The sequence below is a fragment of the Rhinoraja longicauda genome, chromosome 9 (genome assembly GCF_053455715.1).
Source record: "Rhinoraja longicauda isolate Sanriku21f chromosome 9, sRhiLon1.1, whole genome shotgun sequence".
NCBI classification, from domain to species: Eukaryota; Metazoa; Chordata; class Chondrichthyes; order Rajiformes; family Arhynchobatidae; genus Rhinoraja; species Rhinoraja longicauda.
In genome coordinates this window covers 6663811-6691555 of record NC_135961.1, presented here as the reverse complement: position 1 = coordinate 6691555, position 27745 = coordinate 6663811, and the positions used below count along the sequence as shown (strand labels likewise).

The following is a 27745-nucleotide window of genomic DNA, read 5'->3' as shown; positions in this document are numbered from 1 at the left end:
AATTAGAGCACATGGTAGTGGAGGTAGGATACTGACATGGATAGAAAATTGGTTGACAGACAGAAAGCAAAGAGTGGGGATAAATGGGTCCCTTTCAGAATGGCAGGCAGTAACTAGTGGGGTACCACAAGGCTCGGTGCTGGGACTACAGCTATTTACAATATACATTAATGACTTGGATGAAGGGATTAAAAGTGCCATTAGCAAATTTGCAGATGATACAAAGCTGGGTGGTAGTGTGAACTGTGAGGAAGATGCTATGAGGTTGCAGGGTGACTTGGACAGGTTGTGTGAGTGGGCGGATGCATGGCAGATGCAGTTTAATGTGGATAAGTGTGAGGTTATCCACTTTGGTGGTAAGAATAGGAAGGCAGAGTATTATCTGAATGGTGTCAAGTTTGGAAAAGGGGACGTACAACGAGATCTGGGTGTCCTAGTACATCAGTCACTGAAAGGAAGCATGCAGGTACAGCAGGCAGTGAAGAAAGCCAATGGAATGTTGGCCTTCATAACAAGAGGAGTTGAGTATAGGAGCAAAGAGGTCCTTCTGCAGTTGTACAGGGCCCTAGTGAGACCGCACCTGGAGTACTGTGTGCAGTTTTGGTCTCCAAATTTGAGGAAGGATATTCTTGCTATTGAGGGCGTGCAGCGTAGGTTTACTAGGTTAATTCCCGGAATGGCAGGACTATCATATGTTGAAAGACTGGAGCGACTAGGCTTGTATACACTGGAATTTAGAAGGATGAGAGGAGATCTTTTCGAAACGTATAAGATTATTAAGGGGTTGGACACGTTAGAGGCAGGAAACATGTTCCCAATGTTGGGGGAGTCCAGAACAAGGGGTCACAGTTTAAGAATAAGGGGTAGGCCATTTAGAACTGAGATGAAGAAAAACTTTTTCAGTCAGAGAGTTGTGAATCTGTGGAATTCTCTGCCTCAGAAGGCAGTGGAGGCCAATTCTCTGAATGCATTCAAGAGAGAGAGCTGGATAGAGTTCTTAAGGATAGCGGAGTCAGGGGGTATGGGGAGAAGGCAGGAACGAGGTACTGATTGAGAATGATCAGCCATGATCACATTGAATGACGGTGCTGGCTCGAAGGGCCAAATGGCCTCCTCCTGCACCTATTGTCTATTGTCTATTGTAACTTGTTCCTGGTGCACAGGATAGTGTTAGTGTAAGGGGTGATCACAGGTCGGCCCAGATTTGGTGGGCTGAAGGGCCTGTTTCCATGCTGCATCTCTAAAGTCTGATAAGTGAAAATGTAGATGTTGGCTTGATGGAATTTAGTAAAGCATTTGACTGGGTTCTATTTGGTAGACTGATCCTACACAATGCAATAACTCAAGAACATACTGAAATCATCATCCCTGCAGGAAAGCTGTCCACGATTCCCATTGTTAAAGGCTTAAAATGAAAATTAAGAAAAAATGCAGATGCTGGAAAGTAAAACAAAATGTGAAAACATACAGCAGGTTAGGCAGAAAGAGAAACCTGCAGAAAGAAAAACAATGTTACTGTTCCAGGTCAAGGTGCAGAATAGTGAGGAGGATTGATAAGGTGTTTAATCAAACAGGGTGCCTTGTCCTGGCTGAGAAAACATTTCTTCACACAGAGAGTGGTGAGTCTGTGGAATTCTCTGCCACAGAAGGTAGTTGAGGCCAGTTCATTGGCTATATTTAAGAGGGAGTTAGATGTGGCCCTTGTGGCTAAAGGGATCAGGGGGTATGGAGAGAAGGCAGGTACAGGATACTGAGCTGGATGATCAGCCATGATTATATTGAATGGCGGTGCAGGCTCGAAGGGCCGAAGGGCCGAATGGCCTACTCCTGCACCTATTTTCTATGTTTCTATGTTGAACTACTTGATGGAGTGTCAATGACAATAGACAATAGACCATAGGTGCAGGAGTAGGCCATTCGGCACTTCGAGCCAGCACCGCCATTCAATGTGATCATGGCTGATCATTCTCAATCAGTACCACGTTCCTGCCTTCTCCCCATACCCCCTGACTGCTATCCTTAAGAGCTCTATCTAGCTCTCTCTTGAATGCATCCAGACAATTGGTCTCCACTGCCTTCTGGGGCAGAGAATTCCATAGATAATGGAATTATCTGGACACTGGATCTGGACACTTCCACAGACAATGGAATTGTTTTCACCCAGCCAGATTCTCTTTGGACTTGTAGGCTTTAGTGAGGTACCCACTGTAAAATATCTACCCTCTGATCTGCTCTTGTTGCCAATGGATAAACCAGTTAGGGTTCTGGACAACTTGAACGTCCCAGATTTGACGGTGTGGGGTTAAGGGATAGTACGGCTGGTGAATAGCAAGGGGGAATGTTTAGATCTCGTTGGAGGGTCATTGCCTGCTACCTCTGCAGGGTGCATGTACCACCCAGCCCTTAATAGCGTTCACATCCAGCAGCACGAGGAGATGGAATTCCAAATGAATGAGCAGCGCAGGGGGAAGGACGGACAACGTACGCTCAACTTTGTAAAGTTTATTATTTCGTGTCATCACACAACTGTTTGCCAATGGCGAGCAAATTTTGGTGCCACGTCGTTGGCACCTGCAAGATCCTTTACAGTGCCTGTGCCAACTTTGTAAAGTATCTTCTGCAGATATCACTTGCAACATATTTATTCACAAAATGCTGGAGTAACTCAGCAGGTCAGGCAGCATCTCAGGAGAGAAGGGAGGGGCGAGACTCTTCTTCAGACAGATGTCAGGGGGGCGGGACAAAGGAAGGATATAGGTGGAGACAGGAAGACAGTGGGAGATCTGGGAAGGGGGAGGGAAAGAAAGGGACAGAGGTTTACTCCATGCAACATAGGTTTATTCCATGCTTAGTTTAAAAAGTATGTGGGAAAGAGACCCCGGTGAGTTAATAGGGAGTGCAGGAAATGGGCCTCAATGAGTTAAAGGTAAGGGGAAGGAACAGCATCCATTGATCCAGATGCCCAACAATGGGAATCTCTAAGCAACCGTATATTAGATTATTGGCTCCACACTGTATCATGTGGATTCCTCTGGTGCCCCTCCAGTTGTGTCAGCCCACAATACTAAACACGGATCAGGTTGTAACACATTAACAATATTTGTTGAATGTTGGCCATGTAATGGGATGTAAAAAATAATGAGTGAAAATCTACAATGGCCAATGATGGCAACAAAAGCACTCAGTGTAGAAGGGAATCGAACTGAAACGTCACCTATCCATGTTCTCCGAAAATGCTGCTAGACTTGCTAAGTTACTCCAGCATTCTGTGTCCTTTTGTGTATTAACCTGCATCTGCAGTTCCTTGTTTCCAGATTTTGACTCCGTGGTCTAGTTTCTTTGTGAGATTCTTTTCAAAGCTGTGGTATTGCAGGGTGGGAGATGGTAGGCAGTCCTCGGGACTGTGAATTTCACAAACATTGGGAAAATAAAATGCAGGAAACAAAATCTCTCCTTTATTAAATTACGTTTGGCTACTTCTGGTTTGGCCATCACGATCAACTTGGGAATGAAAGATGTACTAAAGAGAGGCTCTTTAAAGGCAGGGTAGGCTCCTATGACCAAATTTAGTTTTATATTTATCCTCATATTGTCACTGGAATCAATTCTAGGTGCCTGGGATAGTGCCGAGTTACAGCAATAAAAGAAAGACGAATGAATAAAAGTACTCGTGTGAGTTCCATTATAAAGTGAATTAGTAATTGGACATTAGAGATAGTGCAGAAGGTGTAACAGGGTATCAACAACTCATTTTCATTTCTTGACATTGATACTGAAAAAATAGTCCGTTTGGATTTCTGAAAGATTAAAGTTAACCAATCTAATTGAACCTTGAAGAAATAACAGGTATAAAGAACAGTGAATTAAATGTGGCAATCAACGTAGGTTATCAAATACTGCCTCCAAGTTAAAGTGCGAATCGCAAAGACTAGGGAGAGTGGGGTTTCAGTTGGTGGAGTGGACTGAAAGGCATGGGGAATTTCTTAACGTGGGAGCAATGAACTGTTGGAAATTGCCAGCAATGTTGTTATTCATAAGCAGTCCCAGAGAGAGGCGCAAGTTAAAGGAGACACAAGAAACTGCAGATGCTGAAATCTGGAGCAAAAATCAAACTGCTTTTGTAACTCAGCAGATTGTAGAGGGGATGGAATTGTTGATATTTCAGGTCGAGACTCTGCATCAGGACCCAGAAGGTAGAGAACTGCACCAAGTTACAGAGCGATGTAAACAGGCTTGCAAGATGTATTTAAATGGCAAATAAAACTCAACAAAGCAAAATGTGTGGAACAATTAGGAAGCCACAAATTTTGGTAAAAAAATAAAGAAATTAAGATTGCAGAGATTGGGGAGAGTGTAGATGATTAATGGAGGAGGCAAAATATGTAGGAAGGAACTGCAGATGCTGGTTTACACCGAAGATGGACATAAACCGCTGGGGACCCTTCTTCAGACACTCAGACTTCTTGACCTGAATCATCATCCATTCCTTCTCTCCAGAGATGCTGCCTCTCCCGCTGAGTTACTTAGTTTAGTTTAGTTTAGAGATACAGTGCGGAAACAGGCACTTCGGCCCACCGAGTCCAAACCGACCAGCGATCCCCGCACATTAACACTATCTTACACACACTAGGGATAATTTACAATTATACCAAGTATACAAACCTAAGCCAATTAACCTACAAACCTGTACGTCTTTGCAGTGTGGGAGAAAACCAAAGTTCTTGGAGAAAACCCACGCAGGTCACGGGGAGAACGTACAAACTCCATACAGGCAGCACCCGTAGTCGGGATTGAACCCGGGTCTCCGATGCTGCAAGCGCTGTAAGGCAGCAACTCTACCGCTGCGCCACCGTGCTGCCCCTACTCTAACATTTTGTGTCTATCTTTGATTAGTGGAGGAGATGGACGTGTCATCTGAGGAAATGATTTTGGATAGGGACTTCGGAAATGAGTGAGGAACTGGTGGGTTTGGTGGGAAGGGAATGATTGAAAGCAGTGAGGAGGGAAGGCCAATTTGTAGGAGAGGCCGAAGCAAAGTTTGGGAAAGGGATCAGCGGTTCCAATGGAAGATTAGTGAAACCACAGAGACATCCTAAATTCTGAGGACATTGGCAGGAGTCAGGTGGGATTATCTCTGCACATGAAAAAATACGGATACAAATTAATTAAAGAAATTAGTAATTACTACAGTTTACAGTTTAGTTTATTGTCACGTGTATGGAGGTACAGTGAAAAGCTTTTGTTGCATGTTATCCAGTCGTCAGAAAGTCAATACATGATTATAATGCATGATCAGTCTGAAGAAGGGTCTCGACCCAAAACGTCACCCATTCCTTCTCTCCCAAGATGCTGCCTGACCTGCTGAGTTACTCCAGCATTTTGTGAATAAATACCTTCGATTTGTACCAGCATCTGCAGTTATTTTCTTATACTGATTATAATCAAGCTATTTACAGTGTCTAGATGCATGATAAGGAAATGACGTTTAGTGCAAAGTAATGCCAGCAAAGTCCGATCAAGGATAGTCCGAGGGTCACTAAAGTAATAGATGGTAATTCAAAACTGCTCTCTGGTTGTGGTAGGATGATTCAGTTGCCCGATAACAGCTGGGAAGACACTGTTCCTGAATCTGGAGGTGTGCATTTTCATACTTCTATACCTTTTGCCTGATGGGAGAGGGGAGAAAAGGGAGTGGCCAGGGTGCGACTCGTCCTTGATTATGCTGCTGGCCTTGCCAAGGCAGCGTGAGGTATAAATGGAGTCAATGGAAGGGAGGTTGGTTTTCGTGATGGTCTGGGCTGCACCCACAATTCGCTGCAATTTCTTGCGGTCGTTCATTACATTCCTCAGTACAGGGCAGGTGGGACTGCCATTTAGCAAGGCCTGCTCTGGTGTTTGAGATCCATGCTGTCTATAAGACATGTACGTGTAGCAACAATAGAAGCACGGGTGCCTGCACTTCAATTGCACTGAGCGGCTCCTCCAGGGCCTCCTCCAGTGCCACAGTGAGTCCCACCGGAAATTGGAGGAACAGCACCTCATATTTCGCCTGGGCAGCTTGCAGCCCGGTGGTATGAACATCGACTTCTCCAACTTTAGATAGTTCCTCGGTCCCTCTCTTCCCCTCCCCCTTCCCAGATCTCCCACTGTCTTCCTGTCTCCACCTATATCCTTCCTTTATCCCGCCCCCCTGACATCAGTCTGAAGAGGGCCTCGACCCGAAACGTCGCCCATTCCTTCTCTCCTGAGATGCTGCCTGACCTGCTGAGTTACTCCAGCATTTTGTGAATAAATACCTTCGATTTGTACTAGCATCTGCGGTTATTTTCTTGCACTGAGCAGCTGAGTGATTATGTGAAAAATGTATTGTGCATTCACAAATACTATCTGTGGGATTTTAAATTCAGAATCTCCGTGCAGAATCCATGCGGATTTAAATTTTATTTAATTAAAAAATTTGCACAATGCAAACAATATATGCTGTCTGCTGAAAGATTTCCCACCTATCACCAAAGAGCACAAAACCCCATGCGCTGGAAATCTGAAATGAAAACAGGGAAGAGAACTATTTTCTAAGCTAGAAAAGCTAGAACTGAGAGGCAGCAAAATGGTACAACCCTGGAGAATACAGGGCGGCACGGTGGCGCAACGGTAGAATTACTGCCTTACAGCGAATACAGCGCCGGAGGCCCGGGTTTGATCCTGACTACGGGTGCTGTCTGTACGGAGTTTGTACGTTCTCCCCGTGACCTGCGTGGGTTTTCTCCGAGATCTTCGGTTTCTTCCCACACTCCAAAGACGGACAGGTTTGTACGTTAATTGGCTTGGTGAATGTAAATAATTTTCCCTAGTGTGTGTAGGATAGTGTTAATGTGCAGGGATCGCGGGTCGGCGCGGACCCGATGGGCCGAAGGGCCTGTTTTCCGCGCTGTATCTCTAAACTAAACTAAACTAAATCTGTAGCAGCACATGCGACGGAAGACAGAAGATAGGATTGTTCGGTACACTTTTGCAACTTTGTCAGCACCAGACATGTGGTGACTCTTGTGTTTTGCCTAGTTGAGGTCCAAAACGCCGCAGCGAGATTCCTGACGGGTACCCGTAAAAGGGACCACATCACCCCGATTCTGGCCTCTCTCCACTGGCTCCCAGTACGGTACAGGATCAACTTCAAGCTCCTCCTATTCACATACAAAGCCCTAAACGGGCTTGCCCCCCTATATCAAAAATCTTCTAACCCACCACTCTATCTCCAGGTCCCTCAGGTCGGCAGACTTGGGGCTACTGACTATCCCGCGGTCTAGGCTTAAGCTCAGGGGTGACCGCGCTTTTGCGGTTGCAGCTCCTAGACTGTGGAACAGCATCCCTCTCCCCATCAGAACTGCCCCCTCCATCGACTCCTTTAAGTCCAGGCTCAAAACCTATTTCTACTCCCTAGCGTTTGAGGCCCTCTGAGGGGGCGCTGTGAACTGTTTATGTATGTGCTGTTATGTTTGTGTGCCATTGTATGTTCGTTCTTAGTACCTGAACTGATGTACAGCACTTTGGTCAACGTGGGTTGTTTTTAAATGTGCTATAAATGTGCTATACAAATAAAATTGACTTGACTTGACTTGCGGTCTGGTGTATGATTTTACTGGGTTGTATGCAAAACAAAGCATTTCACTTTACTTTGGGCCATGAGACAATTAAGTCTCATTGAATCATTGTCCATGGTAAAAAATAGTGGAGAGGACCAGAAAGGGAGAAAGGTAAAACGTGTTGAAATAATGGGTCAACCAAGGCAGTCCCAGGTGTGAAATTCGAAGAGGTGGGAAGTGGGTTGTGTGGTACAAGGCTTAAATCTGTCAAGGGAAGATCTCTCGAGGAATAGAGGTCTGGTAGACAATAACAATTTCACGTCAATTTACGGTATTATTACAAATGTTAGCCTAGAATTTAAAGCATGAGGTTTTACTCTACACCACTACCCGTAGTAACACTGTGTTAGGTAAACGTTACGCTGCAAACTCTCCGTTGCTTCAGGAGATGGAGACACAGCCCAGCCTACCTTTGTTCTGCAGCCCCCTCTGCTGCCTAAACTCTGAAGTTCTGAAGACAAAGATACAATCCACAGTGACTCAAAAGTGTTTGTGATCTTCAACTGGAGTCTTTTGAAATAAACAGTGTAACATTGCAGAGCGTCGTTAGAATTAAATTCTTGACAGATGCGAATCACAAAAACAATCAAAAAGAGTAAAATTGTACAAAGATAAAATGCGTAGCTTGTATTCATTTTTCAGGAGCTGGTCTTCACTGACAAGCACCACCCGAACTGCCATCGAAGGGCCTGTTTCCACGCTGTATCTCTAAACTAAACTAAAGTTCCATTCTCTTCTCAACTGGTCAGAAAATGAACCAATATGCCTGCGTGCAGCAAGACCTGGGCAACATTCAGGCATGAGCTAATAAGTGGTATCTGCACAACAACAAAAATGACTGAAACTGGCTTTTTTCAGCAACAGCGAGACTAACGCTTATGTTTAACATTCAGTGGAGTTATTATTGAAAGGCCCATTTCCGTCAATATGCTGACAGATATCAGGATCTGCTGCATAAATGCTCCCCGACATACGATATTTCGACTTTACGATGGTGCAAAGGCTGGGCAACGGCAGCGATCCACAGCTCGCATCCCAATAGACAATAGACAATAGACAATAGGTGCAGGAGGAGGCCATTCAGCCATTCGAACCAGCACCGCCATTCAATGTGATCATGGCTGATCATTCTCAATCAGTACCCCTCATTCTCAATCAGTACCCCATCACGTGATCACGTGTATTCAATACATTTTCGACTTATGATATTTTCAGTTTACGATGGGTTTCTCGGAACGTAACCCCATCGTAAGCTGAGGAGCACCTGTAGTTCGTTTATTTAGTTTATTGTCACGTGTACCGAGGTACAGTGAAAAGCTTTTTTTGCTTGCTGACCTGTCAGCAGAAAGACAATACATGATTACAATGGAGCCATTCACAGTGCACAGGTACATGATAAAGGGAATGCTTGTATCTCCACGCATCCAAATAAGTTTAATACCATTCAGCATAGAGCAGCCCATTTCAGTAATTTTCCAACCAGCACTCATCATCCATACGCGTTAGCGTGGTTGCTATGACACATTTACAAAATAGACAGTAATTACTCACCTAGGCTACTTGGGTAGCACTGTCCAAACCCAGTGCCCAAACCTGGTGCTATTCCAAGCCCTTTGCCCCAAGAAGGACATTGAATGCATTCAAGAGAGAGCTAGATAGAGCTCTTAAGGATAGCGGAGTCAGGGGGTAGGGGGAGAAGGCAGGAACGGGAAACTGATTGAGAATGATCAGCCATGATCACATTGAATGGTGGTGCTGGCTCGAAGGGCCGAATGGCCTCCTCCTGAACCTATTGTCTATTGAATAATGTGAATAATGTATAGTGCAAAATAAAGCCAGTAAATTGGCCTATTAACAGTCCTCTGGCAAAGTACCTTTCCACAGACTTGTTGAGTCGGGAGTCCCAACATCCCTGCAATAATGAAGGGATAGCAATATATTTCCATTTCATACCACTATATATCGTGGAGGGGAACCTGAAGCTGGTGGTATTGGCATGCGGCAGTTGTTCCTGTCCTTCTTGGGGCAAATAGTTTGGGATAGCACCAGGTTTGGGCAGTGCTATCCAAGTAGCCTAGGTGAGTAACTACTGTCCATTTTGTAGATGTGCCATAGCAACCACGCTAACGCGTATGGATGATCAGCGGTGGTTGGAAAATCACTGGAATGGGCTGCTCTATGCTAAATGGTATTAAACTTATTTGGATGCGTGGAGATACAAACATTCCGGCAAGTGAGGACAATAGACAACAGACAATAGGTGCAGGAGGAGGCCATTCGGCCCTTTGAGCCAGCACCGCCATTCAATGTGATCATGGCTGATCATTCTCAATCAGTACCCCGTTCCTGCCTGCTCCCCATACCCCCTGACTCCACTATCCTTAAGAGCTCTATCCAGCTCACTCTTGAATGCATTCAGAGAATTGGCCTCCACTGCCTTCTGAGGCAGAGAATTCCACAGATTCACAACTCTCTGACTGAAAAAGTTTTTCCTCATCTCAGTTCTAAATGGCCTACCCCTTATTCTTAAACTGTGGCCTCTTGTTCTGGACTCCCCCAACATTGGGAACATGTTTCCTGCCTCTAACGTGTCCAACCCCTTAATAATCTAATAATCTTCTGTGGTGGGAAAATTAATGGAAAAGATACTTAGGGACAATATATAATTATTTGGATAAACAAGGCCTGATTAGAAACAGTCAACATGGATTTGTGCCTGGAAGGTCATGTTTGACTAATCTTCTTGAATTTTTTGAAGAGGTTACCAGGGAAATTGATAAGGGCAAGGCTGTGGATGTTGTCTATATGGACTTCAGTAAGGCACATGGAAGGTTGATTAAGAAGGTTAAATCGTTGGGTATTAATAGTGAGTTTGCAAGATGGATTCAACAATGGCTGAATGGGAGATACCAGAGGGTAATAGTTGACAATTGTATGTCAGGTTGGAGGCCACTGTCTAGTGGAGTACCCCAAAGATCTGTGTTGGGTCCACTGTTGTTTGTCATTTACATTAATGATCTGGATGATGGTGTGGCAAATTGGATTAGTAAATATGCAGATGATACTAAGATAGGTGGTGTAGTTAATAATGAAGTAGAGTTTCAAAGTCTACAGAGAGACTAGGGCCTTTTGGAAGGGTGGGCTGAAAGATGGCAGATGGAGTTTAATGCTGATAAGTGTGAGGTGCTGCATTTTGGTAGGACAAATCAAAATAGGACGTACAGGGTAAATGGTAGGGAATTGAGGAATGCAGTGGAACAGAGGGATCTGGGAATAACTGTGCATTGTTCCCTGAAGGTGGAATCTCATGTGGATAGGGTGGTGAAGAAGGCGTTTGGTATGCTTGCCTTTATAAATCAGAGCATCGAATATAGAAGTTGGGATGTAATGTTAAAATTGTACAGGGCATTGGTGAGGCCGAATCTGGAGTATGGTGTGCAGTCCTGGTCGCCAAATTATAGGAAGGATGTCGACAAAATGGAGAGGGTACAGAGGAGATTTACTAGAATGTTGCCTGGGTTTCAGCACTTAGGCTACAGAGAGAGGTTGAACAGGTTGGGTCTTTATTCTTTGGAGCGCAGAAGGTTGAGGGGGGACTTGATAGAGGTTTTAAAAATTTTAAGAGGGACGGACAGAGTTGACGTGGGTAGGCTTTTCCCTTTGAGAGTGGGGAATATTCCAACAAGGGGACATAGCTTCAGAATTGAGGGACAAAAGTTTAGGGGTAACATGAGGGGTAACTTCTTTACTCAGAGGGTGGTGGCTGTATGGAATGGGCTTCCGGTGGAAGTGGTGGAGGCAGGCTCGATTATATTATTTAAGAGTAAATTGGATAGGTATATGGATAGGAGGGGATTGGAGGGTTATGGTCTGAGAGCAGGTAGATGAGACTAGGTCAGAGAGAGTGGTCGGCGTGGACTGGTAGGGCCGAACGGGCCTGTTTCCGTGCTGTAGTTGTTATATGGTTATATGGTTATATGGTTAACATTATCACGCTCCTAATATGTGACTTGTAGATGGGAGAAACACCTAGAGGTGTCAAGAGGTGTTCCAGTCACTCCGAGATATCCAGTCACTAGCTCAATCTTATAGCTGTATTCCTTCCATCGACGCCATTGATACCTCACACTGCCTCGGCAAGGCCAGCAACATGATTGAGTCGCACCCTGGCCACTCCCTCTTCTCCCCTCTCCCATCGGGCAAAAGGTATAGAAGTGCGAAAACGCACACCACCAGATTCAGGGACAGATTCGTCCCAGCTGTTATCAGGTAACTGAACCATCCAACCACAACTATCCACCTCATTGGAAACCCTCGGACCATCTTTGATCGGACTTTACTGGCTTTATCTTGCACTGAAAGTTATTCATGTCTATCTAGCTCTGCCTTCTGGTACTTGGCCCTTCCACTAATAGGAACAGTTTCTCTTTATATATTGTGCTGAACACTTCGTGAATATAAGTGTCGCTATCAGACACCATAAGGATTTCAATATGAGGGAAATCAATCCCACTCTCTACAGTAAATTTAATGTCTCTCATTCCTGGAATCATTCTGCAACTACATTTTTTCACAACTTTTTTCCAGGACTGTGCACAACACTCTAGTCATAGCCCAGCTAGCAATTAATAAAGATTAATCTGAGAGTCTTTGCATTTATATAATGCCTTAATGAATATGTCCTTCATTGTAAAATACTTGCATAAGAATAAATTGTTCCTTTGTAATTGAGTTTGTTTTAACCTGAATTTACAAACAGCATTGAAACAAATACCTAGGAATGTTGTATTAAAGGTTTAAGGTGAAGGGGAAAAGATTTAATCGGAATCTGAGGGGTAACATTTTCACACAAAGGGTGGTGGGTGTATGGAACAAGCTGCCAGAGGAGGCAGTTGAGGCTGGGACTATCCCAACGTTTAAGAAACAGTTAGACAGGTACATGGATAGGACAGGTTTGGAGGGATATGGACCAAACGCAGGTCCTGACTAGTGTAGCTGGGACATGTTGGCTCTAAGTATCTTCTGAAGTGTAAGGTTATCTTTCAGTAGCAATAATATTTAAAGTCATTTGGAGATCTGCAACATGAAGGAAATACGTTATGCTGTTATCTATTTGGCCTGCTGCTGTTCGGCAATATAATTTGCAGGCATTCAGCTTTGTAAACATTGGCCTTTCCTTCAGTCCGTAAATTATAATCTGATCGGGATCACTACTAATACAAAAGGAGACCATCAAATCCAGAAATCCAGGCTGTCGTATGCTCTCTGCTGAACATTAGGACATTGCTCAGAGTGATAAACATTCTCGAACAACAAGGACTGTCAGTGCCTTTCCCATTCCAATGTGTACAGAACTGCATGCCATTGCTCGCTTAAGAAACGTAGCAAATAGGTGCAGGAGTAGGCCATTCGGCCCTTCGAGCCAACACCACCATCCAATATGATCATGGCTGATCACCCAAAATCAATACCCCGTTCCTGCTTTTTCCCCATTCCCCTTATCTAACTATCTTGAAAACATCCAGTGGATTGGCCTCAACTGCTTTCTGTGGCAGAGAATTCCACAGATTCACAACTCTCTGGGTGAAAAAGGTTTTTCCTCATCTCAGTCCTAAATGGCCAACTCCTTATTAACATGGGGTAATCTTGTAATATCCTACATGCTACACTTCAAAGACATTGCCTTGTACTGCCCAATATTGTTTACATCTCAATGCAATAACCATTAAATTTCAATCCAAAAGGTAATTTGTCTGAGAATCCCTATTATTTTGTAATTAATTGATCCAGATAATTAGAAATTAGAAAATGTTATTGGTTCACTTTATGCTGTTTACTTTCCTATTCCCCTGTTAACAACAGTGACAATTTAATGTCACTCTTCGGTTGGTTTGGAGTCAAGGATTTATGCTACTCCCTCAGATTCAGCATTCAAAGGGGAATTGAAAACATCGATCAAACAAGAATCCCCAGGTATTTATTCACAAAATGCTGGAATAACTCAGCAGGTCAGGCAGCATCTCAGGAGAGAAGGAATGGGTGACATTTCGGGTCGAGACCCTTCTTCAGACTCAGAAGGAATGGGTAACGTTTCAGGTCAAGACCCTTCTTCAGACAAGAATCACCAGCTTCTTTGCTCTCAACTGGGGCAGGGCAGCACGGTAGCGCAGCGGTAGAGTTGCTGCCTTACAGTATCTCTAAACTAAACTAAACTAAACTAAACTCCAGCCTAAGTTTGCCCAGCCTACTTCTTTTTGTGTGCAGAAGGATGTGTATATTTTTGGTGACTTTCTGTTTTCAATTTTAGACAGATTTCATTGATATGGTCTCATTAAAACATCAATGTATAGAATATACAGAAAATATTTTAATTAATATCTCACCAAACTTCATGCTATCATTGGAAACAGTGTTTTCAATGAGAAACAGATTTCAGAGATTTACGATGCTTTTAGTAATCTGCGGTTTTCAATTTGTGATGTATTTATAGACGAGAAATTTTCATTAGTTTAGTTTAGTTTAGAGATACAGTGCAGAAATAGGCCCTTCGGCCCATCGAGTCCGCACCGACCAGCGATCCCCGCACATTAACACTGCCCTACACACACAAGGGACAATTTTTTACATATTTTATACCAAGCCAATTAACCTACAAACCTGTACGTCTTTGGAGTATGGGAGGAAACTGAAGATTTTGGAGAAAACCCAGGTCATGGGGAGAGCGTACAAACTCCATACAGACAGCATCCGTAGTCGGAATCGAACCTGGGTCTCTGGCACTGTAAGCGCTGTAAGGCAGTAGCTCTACCGCTGTGCCACCATGCCAGTTTTATTTTTATTTTTTATTAATGTATTAACCTGATTTCAACTTAGCATCTTAAATGTCACTATCGTACCTGCCTCCACCAACCCTGCCTCCACTACTCTCCCGTCTTGTTACTCTTTTTTTTCCAATATGTCAAAGCTAATAACCACAATTGACCATTACATTTTCAAGAAGTGAATTGTAAGGCGAGTAGGCAGGGGATTTCATTTGCAGCATAGAATCCAAAAAAAGGGAGCACATGAAATAATCTCTCTCCAATACCAACCTCCATGGAACAGAAGCCATGTTGCCTAATGCTGCAACCCCCCCTGGAAAATGGAAAAGAGAATGTACATTTGCCCATAAATACATTGGTTTGGCTTGCAGAAAAAAAGTTTGAGCCCTTAAAGAAAATTAAATCGTTTAGCAATTTTTGATGACTGCACATGCGCTATTAAACAGAAAGCTGCTGCTTGATTTATTCTGCTCTTCTAGAAATACTAAAATAGTGCTTTGCCCCATTGAGATGCATACCATGCAGTTCCTCCATAGATACACATTAAACATATCAGAAAAGTGAGGCTTGCAAATTCAAGCAGAGTATTATATGTGGTGGGGTGATATATCGATGTGATCTGGCGGACTTCACTAAGCCGAATGTAATGGGGACCGGACTACTCGAGGGGTGGAATGTCATGAGAGAGCCGAGCGTGCGAATAGTGTGTTGTTGACAAATAGTTCATAGTGCTTTGCCTGGTAACAAGGGAAGGCAGAAAAGGCTGTGGGCCCCTGCTGTTGGGGGCCTATTGATGCCTGTTGGAATTCTATTGTCTGGAAGATGTGCTTTGGCGGTCTCTTGCTTCAGTTGGTATAAAGCAGGCGTCTGCAACGTGCTCCTTTGTTCTCTGAAGCGCTTCACCGAGGGGCTGGGTTCACTACTGGTGCTGCTGTAAAAGGGGCCCTGCACAAACCTAGATAAGTAGATGTTTACTCTCTATTGCCAAGGAACTTGATTTATACTGGAACTGAAGTGTGAGCCTTTTTCTGTTCTATCGGTCGGATCCTTGAACCTGTTCCTTTGCAACAGGTATAAATGTAATATTGTCCCTATTGTATGTAGGGTAATGTTAATGTGTGTGGATTGCTGGTCGCTGCGGACTCGGTGGGCCAAAGGGCCTGTTTCCACGCTGCATCTCTAAACTAAACTAAACTAAACAAGAAGGAAAGGATGGAAAAGGTGAGCAAAAAGGGGAAGACCCTGGTTGAATTGCTGGGAGTGAATATTGAAATGTCCAATTTTCCACAGGTGTCTTTCCCAATCTGACCAAACCCAATCAAATCTCTGCCCGAAACAACCCTTTGTCTCCACTGATGGTACTTGACCTTCTGAGTTTTTCCAACAGCTTAGACACAAAATGCTAGAGTAACTCAGCGGGACAGGCAGCATCTCTGGAGAGACAGAATGGGTGACAATTCGGGTCGAGACTTTTCTTCAGACTGATTCAGATTCAGATCAGTTTGAAGAAGGGTTTCGATCCAAAATGTCACCCATTCCTTCTCTCCAGAGGTACTGCCTGTCCCGCTGAGTTACTCCGGCATTTTGCGTCTATCTTCGATTTAAACCAGCATCTGCAGTTCCTCCCTACACGAGTTTTTCCAGCAGTTTTCTTTTACTCCAGATTCCTGCTTCTTCAGCCACATGTGTTACGTTTGATCTGCAGCCTCAAGGGAAGTCTTTCCATCACCGGGCACAATTTTAATTGTGGCTACAAGTGCAGGTCACAGGCTGGGAATCATGTGTTGAGTGACTCACTTCCAGACACCCTACTGGCCTTCCAAACAGGGCACATGTCAAGCGTATGATTAACTTGCCTGGATAAGTGTAGCTCCAGCAGCCCTCAGGAATGTTGAAACCATTCGAGATAAAAAAAGCCGGCTTAAATGCCACCCTATCAAACACTATACCTCTGTCAGCTGTTCCAGGTGTGGACTCCTATACAGAAACATAGAAAATAGGTGCAGGAGTATGCCATTCGGCCCTTTGAGCCAGCACCGCCATTCAATATGCTCATCATCCAAAATCAGTACCCCGTTCCGGCTTGTTCCCCATATCCCTTGATTCCCTTAGCCCGAAGAGCTAAATCTAACTCTCTCTTGAAAATATCCAGAGAATTGGTCTCCACTGCCTTCTGTGGCAGAGAATTCCACAGATTCACAACTCTCTGGGTGAAATATCGGCGAGACCAAGCGCAGGCTCGGCGATCGTTTCGCTGAACACCTCTGCTCAGTCCGTCTAAATCTACCAGATCTCCCGGTCGCTAAACACTTTAACTCCCCCTTCCATTCCCACATGGACCTTTCTGTACTGGGCCTCTTCCATTGTGTCTGTGTCTCCCTCTCCCCTGACTGTCAGTCTGCAGAAGGGTCTCGACCCAAAACATCAGCCATTTCTTCTATTCATAGATGCTGCCTGTCCTGCTGAGTTACTCCAGCATTTTGTGTCTGTCTTCAGTGTAAACCAGCATCTGCAGTTCCTTCCTACACACTATCTCTACCTTCTTTCCATCAGCAATGCAGAGTGGCTGCAATGTGTTTCGTCTACACAACCAATTTACAAAGTTGCATTTCTTTTACTGGTAGGCAATGAAAACCTATTTTCCACTGCACCTCTCAAATTGGATTGCATCTAGATACGTGAGATTCTGCACACGAGGAGACACTGTCATTGAAGAGACACAAGAGTCTGCTGATGATGGAACCTTAAACAAAATACTGCTGGTGGAACTCGACGGGTCAGGCAGCGTCCATGGAAGGAAATGGGCAGACGATGTTTTGCATTGGGATCGTTCTTCAGGGCTATATTTTAAGGGAAACAAGTTCGGTTTCTGTTCCAATGAAGAAATAGAGGACCCTGAAACAATCCTAGACACAAAAAGCTGGCGTAACTCCGTCCAAACCTGTCCTATCCACGTACCAATCTAACTGTTTCTTAAACGTTGGGATAGTCCCTGCCTCAACTACCTCCTCTGGCAACATGTTCCAAACACCCACCACCCTTTGTGTGCAAAAGTTACCCTGCTCAGATTCTTATTAAATCTTTTCCCCTTCACCTTAAACCTATGTCCTCTGTTCCTCAATTCACCTACTCTGGGCAAGAGACTGTGCATCTACCCAATCTATTCCTTTCATCATTTTATACACCTCCATAAGATCACCCGTCATCCACCTGCGTTTCGGGGTTTAGAGTCTCAGCCTACTCAACTTCTCAGTCCTTCTATAGCTCAGACCCTTTAGTCCTGGCAACATCCTCGTAAATCGTCTCCATACTCTTTCCAGCTTGTCAACATCTTTCCTATACTATGGCGCCTCGGACTGAACACAATAATCTAAATGCGATCTTACCAACGTCTTATACAACTGTAACATGACCTCCCAACTTTTATACTCAATACTCTGACTGATAATGGCCAATGTACCAACCAGGTACTTGGTTAAAGTGAAGTTTGAGGAAGTATATAGTAAGATGTTATTATTACGTTAAATTCAGCACATCTAAATACTAAAACTCTCGTTTGTTTGTTTGTTTGTTCTTGAACTACAGTCAAACAGGTACACGATAGCGCGACAATTTTAGGCCCACCTTACTCACCGTTGTCCCTTTGGTGCTAATGGAAGAAGTTTAATTGAAATCGGAGTTTATATTTTTTAAGTTATTCACATTTTAAAGTTTAAATCCATCTCCTAGAGAGGGAGGGGGTGGAGGGAGAGGAGGGAGGGAGGGGGGAAGAGGGAGGATGAGGGGGATGGAGTGGGGGGAAGGGGGAGGGGAGGGGGAGAGAAGAGGGGAGGGGGTGAGGGGGAGGGGGAAGAAGGGCGGGGGAAGGGGGGGAGTGGGGAGGGGGGAAGGAGAGGGTGCTGCACCAATGCAGGAGAGGTTTGGGCCCAACGGGTCCACTTGGTCTAGTAAGGGACTAAATCCATTCATTATTGACCACCATTAAGATGGGTTTTTTCTGAAAATTCAACAAAAGGATGCATCATCACATTCCAGTCACCCTTCACACGCAGGTTATTGCTAAATAAGCTATATAAGCAACAACTTCTGACTAGTGTAATGGCATACAAATTATCCAGTAACTTGAGGTGTGCAAGATAAATCTTTGAGATTCATGAATCACCACAGGTTGTCATCGACTAGCACTCCTCTGCTGTTAGCTACGCAAATCTTGTCTTTGTCTCCTTGTGATTAGCATGAGCGTTCTTCGTAATCAATCATTGAATATGCCAACAAAAATGTTGAATCTAAACATTAACGGCAGAAGCATCTTTTTAACAATGTTTTTTATTTCACAAAATGCTGGAGTACAAGTGCGGACTGGAGGGTCTGAGCTATAGAAGGACTGAGAAGTTGAGTAGGCTGAGACTCTAAACCCCTCAGCAGGTCAGGCAGTATTTCAGGAGCATTCCTTCTCTCCTGAGATGCTGCCTGACCTGTTGAGTTACTCCAGCATTTTGTGAAATAAATACCTTCGATTTGTACCGGCGTCTGCAGTTATTTTCTTACACTTTTTAACAATGTGATCATTATTAGTCAACCACTCTGACCCAGAAATGAATTAAAATGTGGACTCTCATTCTTAAATGTGTCTCGTTGCTTAGAAAGACATAAATAAGATGTTTTCTAAAATAAATCCTATTTTCCCATGTTTCACTTTTCCCTCCTGGTGCAGTCTCATCCTTCTTTCATCCTGCACTTATTTGACATAAAATCACCAACTGCAATTGTAATTGTCTTCCTTCTAATCCTTTCCAGATGCTTCACAGCCCTTACATCATTTTAAGGAGATATTCTGTCAGACCTTTTATCCCCGGAGATCCCAGAGGCCACGTTATTTGTTCATACATTGGGCAGTTTTATGATGAAACAATATCTTAACCTATAAATTATATAGGTAGGAAACGGAAGGAGCTTTTGCAACATGAGTATTGGGCAGTAGGTAAAAGGCTAAAAAGCAGGATCTCCAGAATTGTGATCTCAGGTGATAGACACAAAATGCTGGAGTAACTCAATGGGACAGGCAACATCTCAGGAGAGAAGGAATGGGTGACGTTTTGGGTCTTCAGACTGATGTCAGGGGAGGGGGAGGGACAAAGATAGGATGTAGTCGGAAACAGGAAGGGGGAGAGGGGGAGCAAGAAGGGAGCTGCGGGATATAGAAGAGACCCTAGTGAGAGCCTCATCTATAATGAAAGAGGGGAACCCCCGTTTCGTAAAGATTGAGGATATCTCCGATGCCCTAGTATGGAACACCTCATCCTGGGCGCAGATGTGACGTAGATGGAGGAATTGGGAGTAGGGGATAGAGTTTTTACAGGAAACAGGGTGGGAAGAAGTGTAGTCAAGATAGCTTTGGGAGCCAGTGGGTTTGTAGTAGATGTCAGTCACTAGTCTGCCTCCTATGATGGAGATGGTGAGATCCAGAAACGGTAGTGAGATGTCGGAGATGGTCTAGCCTTAGAGGGAGTACAGAGAAGGTTCACCAGATTGATCCCTGGGATGGCAGGACTTTCATATGAAGAAAGACTGGATAGACTAGGCTTATACTCGCTGGAATTTAGAAGACTGAGGGGGGATCTTATTGAAACATATAAAATTCTTAAGGGGTTGGAGAGGCTAGATGCGGGAAGATTGTTCCCGATGTTGGGGAAGTCCAGAACAAGGGGTCACAGCTTAAGGATAAGGGCTTTTAGGACCGAGATGAGAAAACATTTCATCACACAGAGAGTGGTGAGTCTGTGGAATTCTCTGTCACAAAAGGTAGTTGAGGCCAGTTCTTTGGCTATATTTAAGAGGGAGTTAGATGTGGCCCTTGTGGCTAAAGGGATCAGGGGGTATGGAGAGAAGGCAGGTACAGGATACTGAGTTGGATGATCAGCCATGATCATATTGAATGGCGGTGCAGGCTCGAAGGGCCGAATGGCCTACTCCTGCACCTATTTTCTTTGTTTCTAAGTATATTTAAGAGCAGGATGGAAATAAGTGGTGAAATTGATGAAGTCAGTGAGTTCTGCATGGGTACAAGAGGTAGCACCAATGCAATCGTCAATGTAGGGGAGGAATTTCCATCCTGCTCTTCTTCCATCCTGCTCTTAACAAGGATAGAGTCCCCCTTGTCCTCACCTTCCACCCCATCAGCCGTCGCATACAACAAATTATCCTCCAACTTTTCCGCCACCTCCAACAGGATCCCACCACTGGCCACATCTTCCCATCTCCACCCCTTTCTGCTTTCCACAGAGACCATTCCCTCCGTAACTCCCTGGGCCACTCGTTCCTTCCCACCCAAACCACCCCCTCCCCAGGCACTTTCCCCTGCAACCGCAGGAGATGCAACACCTGTCCCTTTACCTCCCCCCTCAACTCCATCCAAGGACCCAAACAGTCTTTCCAGGTGCGGCAGAGGTTCACCTGCACCTCCTCCAACCTCATCTACTGTATCCGCTGTTCCAGATGTCAACTTCTGTACATCGGCGAAACCGAGCGCAGGCTCGGCGATCGTTTCGCTGAACACCTCCACTCAGTCCATCTCAACCAACCTGATCTCCCCGTGGCTCAGCACTTCAACTCCCCCTCCCACTCCCAATCTGACCTTTCTGTCCTGGGCTTCCTCCATTGTCAGAATGAGGCCCAGTGCAAATTGGAAGGACAGCACCTCATATTTTGCTTGGGCAGTTTACACCCCAGTGGTATGAACATTCTCCCACTTCAGGTAGTCCCTGCTTCCCCTCTCTATCCCCTCCCTCTTCCCAGTTCTCCCACTATTCTTTCTGTCTCCGACCATCCTATCTTTGTCCCGCCCCCTCCCCTGACATCCGTCTGAAGAAGGGTCTCGACCCGAAATGTCACCCATTCCTTCTCTCCTCAGATGCTGCCTGACCCGCTGAGTTACTCCAGCATTTTGTGTCTACCTTTGATTAAAACCAGCATCTGCAGTTTTTTTTTCCTACACATAGTGATCTCGGGATTGTGTCCAGTGCCGCGTGCTGGTAAGGGTAGGGACAGAAAGAGAGGGGAGATGAATGTGTGGCTTAAGAGTCGTTGCAAGGGGCAGGCATTCAGATTTCGAGACCATTGGGATCTCCTCTGGGACAAAGGAGAACATTACAAGGAGGCCGAGCACTTCAACTCCCCCTCCCATTCCCAGTCGGACCTTTCTGTCATGGGCCTCCTCCAGTGCCATAGTGAGGCCCACCGGAAATTGGAGGAACACACAACACCACCTCATATTTCGCCTGGGCAGCTTGCAGCCCAGTGGTATAAACATCGACTTCTCCAACTTTAGATAGTTCTTCTGTCCCTCTCTTCCCCTCCTCCTTCCCTGATCTCCCTCTATCTTCCTGTCTCCACCTATATCCTTTGTCCCGCCCCCCTGACATCAGTCTGAAGAAGGGTCTTGACCCGAAACGTCACCTATTCCTTCTCTCCTGAGATGCTGCCTGACCTGCTGAGTTACTCCAGCATTTTGTGAATAAATACCTTCGATTTGTACCAGCATCTGCAGTTATTTTCTTATATTACAAGAGGGATGGTTTGCACCTTACCTGGAGGGTGACCAATATCCTGGCAGGCAGGTTTGCTAGTGCCACACCAGTGGATTTAAACTAGGTTGGCAGGGGGATGGGATCATTTACAGGACCGAGGCAGGTCACAGGGTCACAGTGTGATACAGTGTGGAAACAGGCCCTTCGGCCCAACCTGCCCACACCGGCAACACGTCCAGCGACACCAGTCCCACCTGCCTGTATTTAGTCCATATCCCTCCAAACCTGTCCTACCATGTACTTAACTGTTTCTTAAATTGTGAGATAGTCCCAGCCACAAATACCTCCTCTGGCAGCTTGTTCCATACACCCACCCCCCTTTATGAGAGAAATGGGTGAATGGTTAGAAGTTGGCGTGGAGGGTGATGAGAGAAAGTATAGAGGACAGAATAGGCAGGAGAAAGGCAGGGAGCGAGGAAAAATGTTGGTTTAAATTGCACTTATTTTAACGCAAAAGTCCTGATGCATAATGCAGATGATCTTAGGGCATGAATAGGTGCATGTGACTGAGATGTTGTAGCTATAATGGAAACCTGGTTAAGAGAGGGGCAGGACTGGCAGCTCTATGTTCCAGGGTCCAGGTCCTTCAGGAGAGACAGAGGTAGAGGTAAAAGAGAAGGGGATATTGCATTATTGGTTAAGGAGGATGTCACATCAGTGGTCAGAAGTGACATTACGGGTGGCTGGTCCAGTGAGGCTCTATGGAACAAGAAAGGGATGATCACCTTTTTGGGGGTGTACTACAGGCCCTCAAATAGTCAAAGGGAATTAGAAGAGCAAATATGCCAGGAAATTGCAGGCTGTCATAGTAGGGAAGGTTGTCATAGTAGGGAATTTTATCTTCATTCAGTGATGCTATCTAAAGCCACAGGGATTGCTTCCACATGCATGTCTAGAATATTTAATCAAATTCTCCTGCATCATCTTTGCTGGGCTGGTGGAAAAAAAACCATCAGCCTGACACAAAAGCCAGAATAAGCCAAATTTCCTGCAGCAAACATTGACAAACTAGAAAAGATGTCCACGTGTCTGGCTTCACCTCCCTCAACATCTCCGACCACTGGTTCAGGATGAAATTGGCAATGTACAATCCTATTATCTTTTTGCAAATCCATATCGATTCCGTCATCAAGCCTATCCATGAACATTTCTGGAATATTTCTCACTTTTGTTATCCAACTTTATTATATTACAGAAGGAAGTCTGGCCTGCTGTTGTCCAAGATAGTAACTGAAGAAATGGTAAGTACCCTCAGGGACCAAAGCGATAATCAATGCCTGGAGCGGGGGATATGAATGAGCTCACAAATGAATATTCACTAGTATTCACCAGAGAGGAACCTGTGGAACTATGTGGAACCTGGGGAAATAAGGGAGGGATTTTTTTATATTCTGGAGCATTTCTACATCATGAAAGTGGAAGTGTTACAAGTATGGAAGCATAAAAACATGGATAAATCCCTAGGGTTTGATGCGATTATCCCAGGATGCTAAGAGAAGGGTCTCGACCCGAAACATCACCCATTCCTTCACTCCAGAGATGCTGCTTGACTGGCTGAGTTACTCCAGCATTTTGTGTTTATCTTTGAAGCAAGAGAGGAGATTGCTGGGGCTCTGATAGAAATGTTTGCATCTTCATCAGCTGTCTGTGCGGTACTAGAGAGCATTAACTATTCTCTTAAGCTAAAAGAGCAGTGGAGATAAAGCTAGAACTACAGGCCAGTGAGCCTCATGTCTGGCCAGACTTGATTAGGGAGCTTAAGGTGAAGGACTGCCTAGGAGGCAGATATGATGGCATTCAACCTGCAGTTTGAGAGGGAGCTGTATTTGGATGTATCAGTATTACTGTTGAGTAAAGGTGACTACAGAGGCATGAGGGAGAAGCTTCATAAGTTGATTGGAAAGGGACCCTACAGGAGAGACAGTTGGGCAACAATGGCAGGTGTTTTGGGGAGTAATTCATAAGACAAAGGATCTCTTCATCCCAAAGAGGAAGAAAGATTTTAAGGGGAATTTTGTTTAGATTTTTAGATTTATAGATACTGCGCAGAAACAGGCCCTTCGGCCCACCGGGTCCGCACCGCCCAGCGATCCCCGCACATTAACACTATCCTACACCCACTAGGGAGAATTTTAAAAAAAATACATTTGCCCAGCCCAACCGACAAACCTGGACGTCTTTGGAGTGTGGAAGGAAACCGAAGATCTCGGAGAAAACCCACGCAGGTCACGGGGAGAACGTACAAACTCCATACAGTACAGCACCCGTAGTCAGGATCGAGCCCGAGTCTCCGGCATTGCATTCGCTGTAAGGCAGCAACTCTACCGCTGCGCCACCGTGCCGCCCTTATGAGGCGTCCGTGGCTGACAAAGGAAGTCGAAGACAGCATAAAAGCAAAAGACAAGGCATAACACATGGTAAAGATTCATGGGAATCTACTGGATTGGGGAGCTTTTAAAAACCAACGGTAGGCAACTAAAAACCAATAAAGGAGAGAAAAGAAGAAATATGAATGTATGCTAGCAAATGTTCATAAGTTCAGGAACAGAATAAGGCCTTTTTGCCCATCGATCATTGCTGATCTATCTTTCCCTCTCAACATCATTCTCCTGCCTTCGCCCCATAACCCCTGACACCCTTGCTAAGTAAGTCAATATTCATACCGCTGGGTTGTAGGCTGTCCTGGCGAAATATGAGGTGCTGTTCCTCCAATTTGCGTTGGGCCTCACTCTGACAGTGGAGGAGACCCAGGACAGAAAGGTCAGTGTGGGAATGGGAGGGGGAGTTAACATATTTTGGAAACATGTAGGTCTGGGCAGACTGGGAGGAGGTGTTCAGTGAAACGATCGTCAAGCCTGCGCTTGGTCTCGCTGATGTATAGGAGTCCATACCGGGAACAGTGGATACAGTAGATGGGGTTGGAGGAGGTGCAAGTGAAGTCATTGATACCTAAGAAGGTTGTCTTAGGATATAGCGTGACATAGACAAGCTGGAACGTTGAACAGAGCAGTGGCAGATGGCATTTAATCTAGATGAGTGTGAAATAGTGCACGAAGGAAAAATAAACAAATTGATAAGACATAAAGGGTAAATGGCAGGAACCTTAGGAGAATTTCTGTACAGAGAGACAAAAGACAATAGGTGCAGGAGTAGGCCATTTGGCCCTTTGAGCCAGCTCCGCCATTCAATGTGATCATGGCTGATCATTCTCAATCAGTACCCTGTTCCTGCCTTCTCCCCATACCCCCTGACCGCTATCCTTAAGAGCTCTATCTAGCTCTCTCTTGAATGCATTCAGAGAATTGGCCTCCACTGCCTTCTGAGGCAGAGAATTCCAGAGATTCACAACTCTCTGACTGAAAAAGTTAACTGGAAATAGCTCACTGAAAAATGGATATGGTGTGTTTGCCTCCATATCAGGAATAGGCTGCCGGAGAAATTTGTAGATGCAGATACAATTAAAACATTCAAAAGGGGTTTGATAGCTACTTAGACTTGAAAGGCATTGTGGGATATGGGTCCAACGCCGGCAAATGGGATGAGTGAGATAGGCCCCATGGCTCTCACGGCTCACAGTGCACTCTCCCAACTTAAAATTATTTGCCAGTCATGAAACCAATCTTTCAATGTACTGAGGTCTATCTGAAGTTAGTGATCGTCTCCCAGCATTGTATACATTGACATCGGTGATTTCTTCAAAATTCCAGATAAAGCTTTTATGATTATTGATAAAAATAGTAATCAAAAATGATTCTTACATTAATAACCCCAGAATAACAGGGTAACTGGTCTCCAATACATCCAAATTTATCTGTAGCTATATTTTAACTATATTTTTCCAGGTAGTTAATTGTGCACTGCCACGAATACCGTAGCTTTTCATCTTGTATAGAAGAGAATTGCAATATCTGCCAGGTTTCCAAATCTGCTTTCCACTACAAATCGACACTCAGTCAGAAATTATTTCCTACTAATGAAGCCAAGTAGACCGTCCATGGTACGTTCCTCTCCATCCAAGCAATTCCAGGTTGAATCCCAAAAGATCTCCATGACCTTTCTCATTGATGGTGACAAACCACAGACACTCTCGTTACCCTATTTTCTTAAAAACATGCTGATTGAGTCTCCCTTCGCTCTTCTAGAACTTTCTGAGAGTGCAGTGAACAAAGCAAAATATTGGCAAGGAGCTCACACAACAAATGTTCTGTTTACTCTGAGACCCTCAGGGTGAATAGTCAAGTCAAGTCAAGTCAATTTTATTTGTATAGTACATTTAAAAACAACCCACGTTGACCAAAGTGCTGTACATCTGATTAGGTTCCAATGGAAAAAAAAAAGAAACATACAGTAGCACGCAAACAGTTCACAGCCCCTCCTCAATGAGCCTCAAACGCTAGGGAGTAGAAATAGGTTTTGAGCCTGGACTTAAAGGAGTCGATGGAGGGGGCAGTTCTGATGGGGAGAGGGATGCTGTTCCACAGTCTAGGAGCTGCAACCGCAAACGCGCGGTCACCCCTGAGCTTAAGACTAGACCGCGGGATAGTGAGTAGAATAGCATGGAATAGCTGGAATAGAGCTGGAATAGCATCCAGCCTGGCTCCCTTGATTTCAGTTTCATAACTCTATTCAATGTAATATCTGTTTGTTAACATTAACATCTTTGTTAACGTTAAATTCCAGCAATCAAGAGTCAAGAGTGTTTTTTTGCCATATGTCCCAGGCAGAACATTGAAATCGTTACTTGCAGCAGCCCAACAGAATAGGTAAACATAGTACACTGTAAACAACATAGTAAAAGAGGAAAAAGTTCAGTGTGTGTATATCTACACCGATGAGCCAAAACATTATGACGATTTCAATGTTCTGCCTGGGACATATGGCAAAAAAACACTCTTGACATTATGACCACTAACAGGTGAAGTTAATAACATTGGTTATCTTGTTACAATGGCATCTGTCAAGGGGTGGGATATATTAGGCAGCAAGTGAACAGTCAGTTCTTGAAGTTGATGTGTTGGATGCAGGAGAAATGGGCAGGAGTAAAGACCTGAGCGACTTTGACAAGAGCCAAATTGTTATGGCCAGATGACTGGGTCAGAGCATCTCTGAAACGGCAAGGATTGTGGGGTGCTCCCGGTCAGCAGTGGCGAGTACCACCGACAGTGGTCCGAGGAGGGACAAACCACAAACCAGTGACAGGGTGTTGGGCGCCCAAGGCTCATCGATGCGTGAGGGCAATGAATGCTATCCCATCTGGTCCGTACAGACTGTGGGAAGACAACAAGCCGGTGGAGGGAGTGTGATGCTCTGGGCAATGTTCTGCTGGGAAACCCTGGGTCCGGCCATTCATGTGGACGTCAATTTGACACGTGTCACCTACCTAAACATCGTTGCAGACCAGGTACACCCCTTCATGGCGATGGTATTCCCTGATGGCAGTGGCCTCTTTCAGCAGGATAATGCGCCCTGCCACACTGCACACATTGTTGGGGAATGGTTTGAGGAACATGATGAAGTGTTCACGGTGTTGCCCTGGCCTCCACATTCTCCAGATCTCAATCCAATTGACCATCTGTGGGATGTGCTGGATGGACAAGTCCGATCCATGGCGGCTCCACCTCGCAACTTACGGGACTTGAAGGATCTGCTGCGAATGTTTTGGTGCCAGATACCACAGGACACCTTCAGGGGTCGTGTA

At 44.9% G+C, this 27745-nt stretch overlaps 1 protein-coding gene across 8 annotated transcripts in view; it reads right to left on the bottom strand.

The window, feature by feature from the left end:
• pde10a (phosphodiesterase 10A) overlaps positions 1-27745 on the bottom strand; it is a 354529-nt gene that overhangs the window by 267472 nt on the left and 59312 nt on the right. The window lies entirely within an intron of this gene.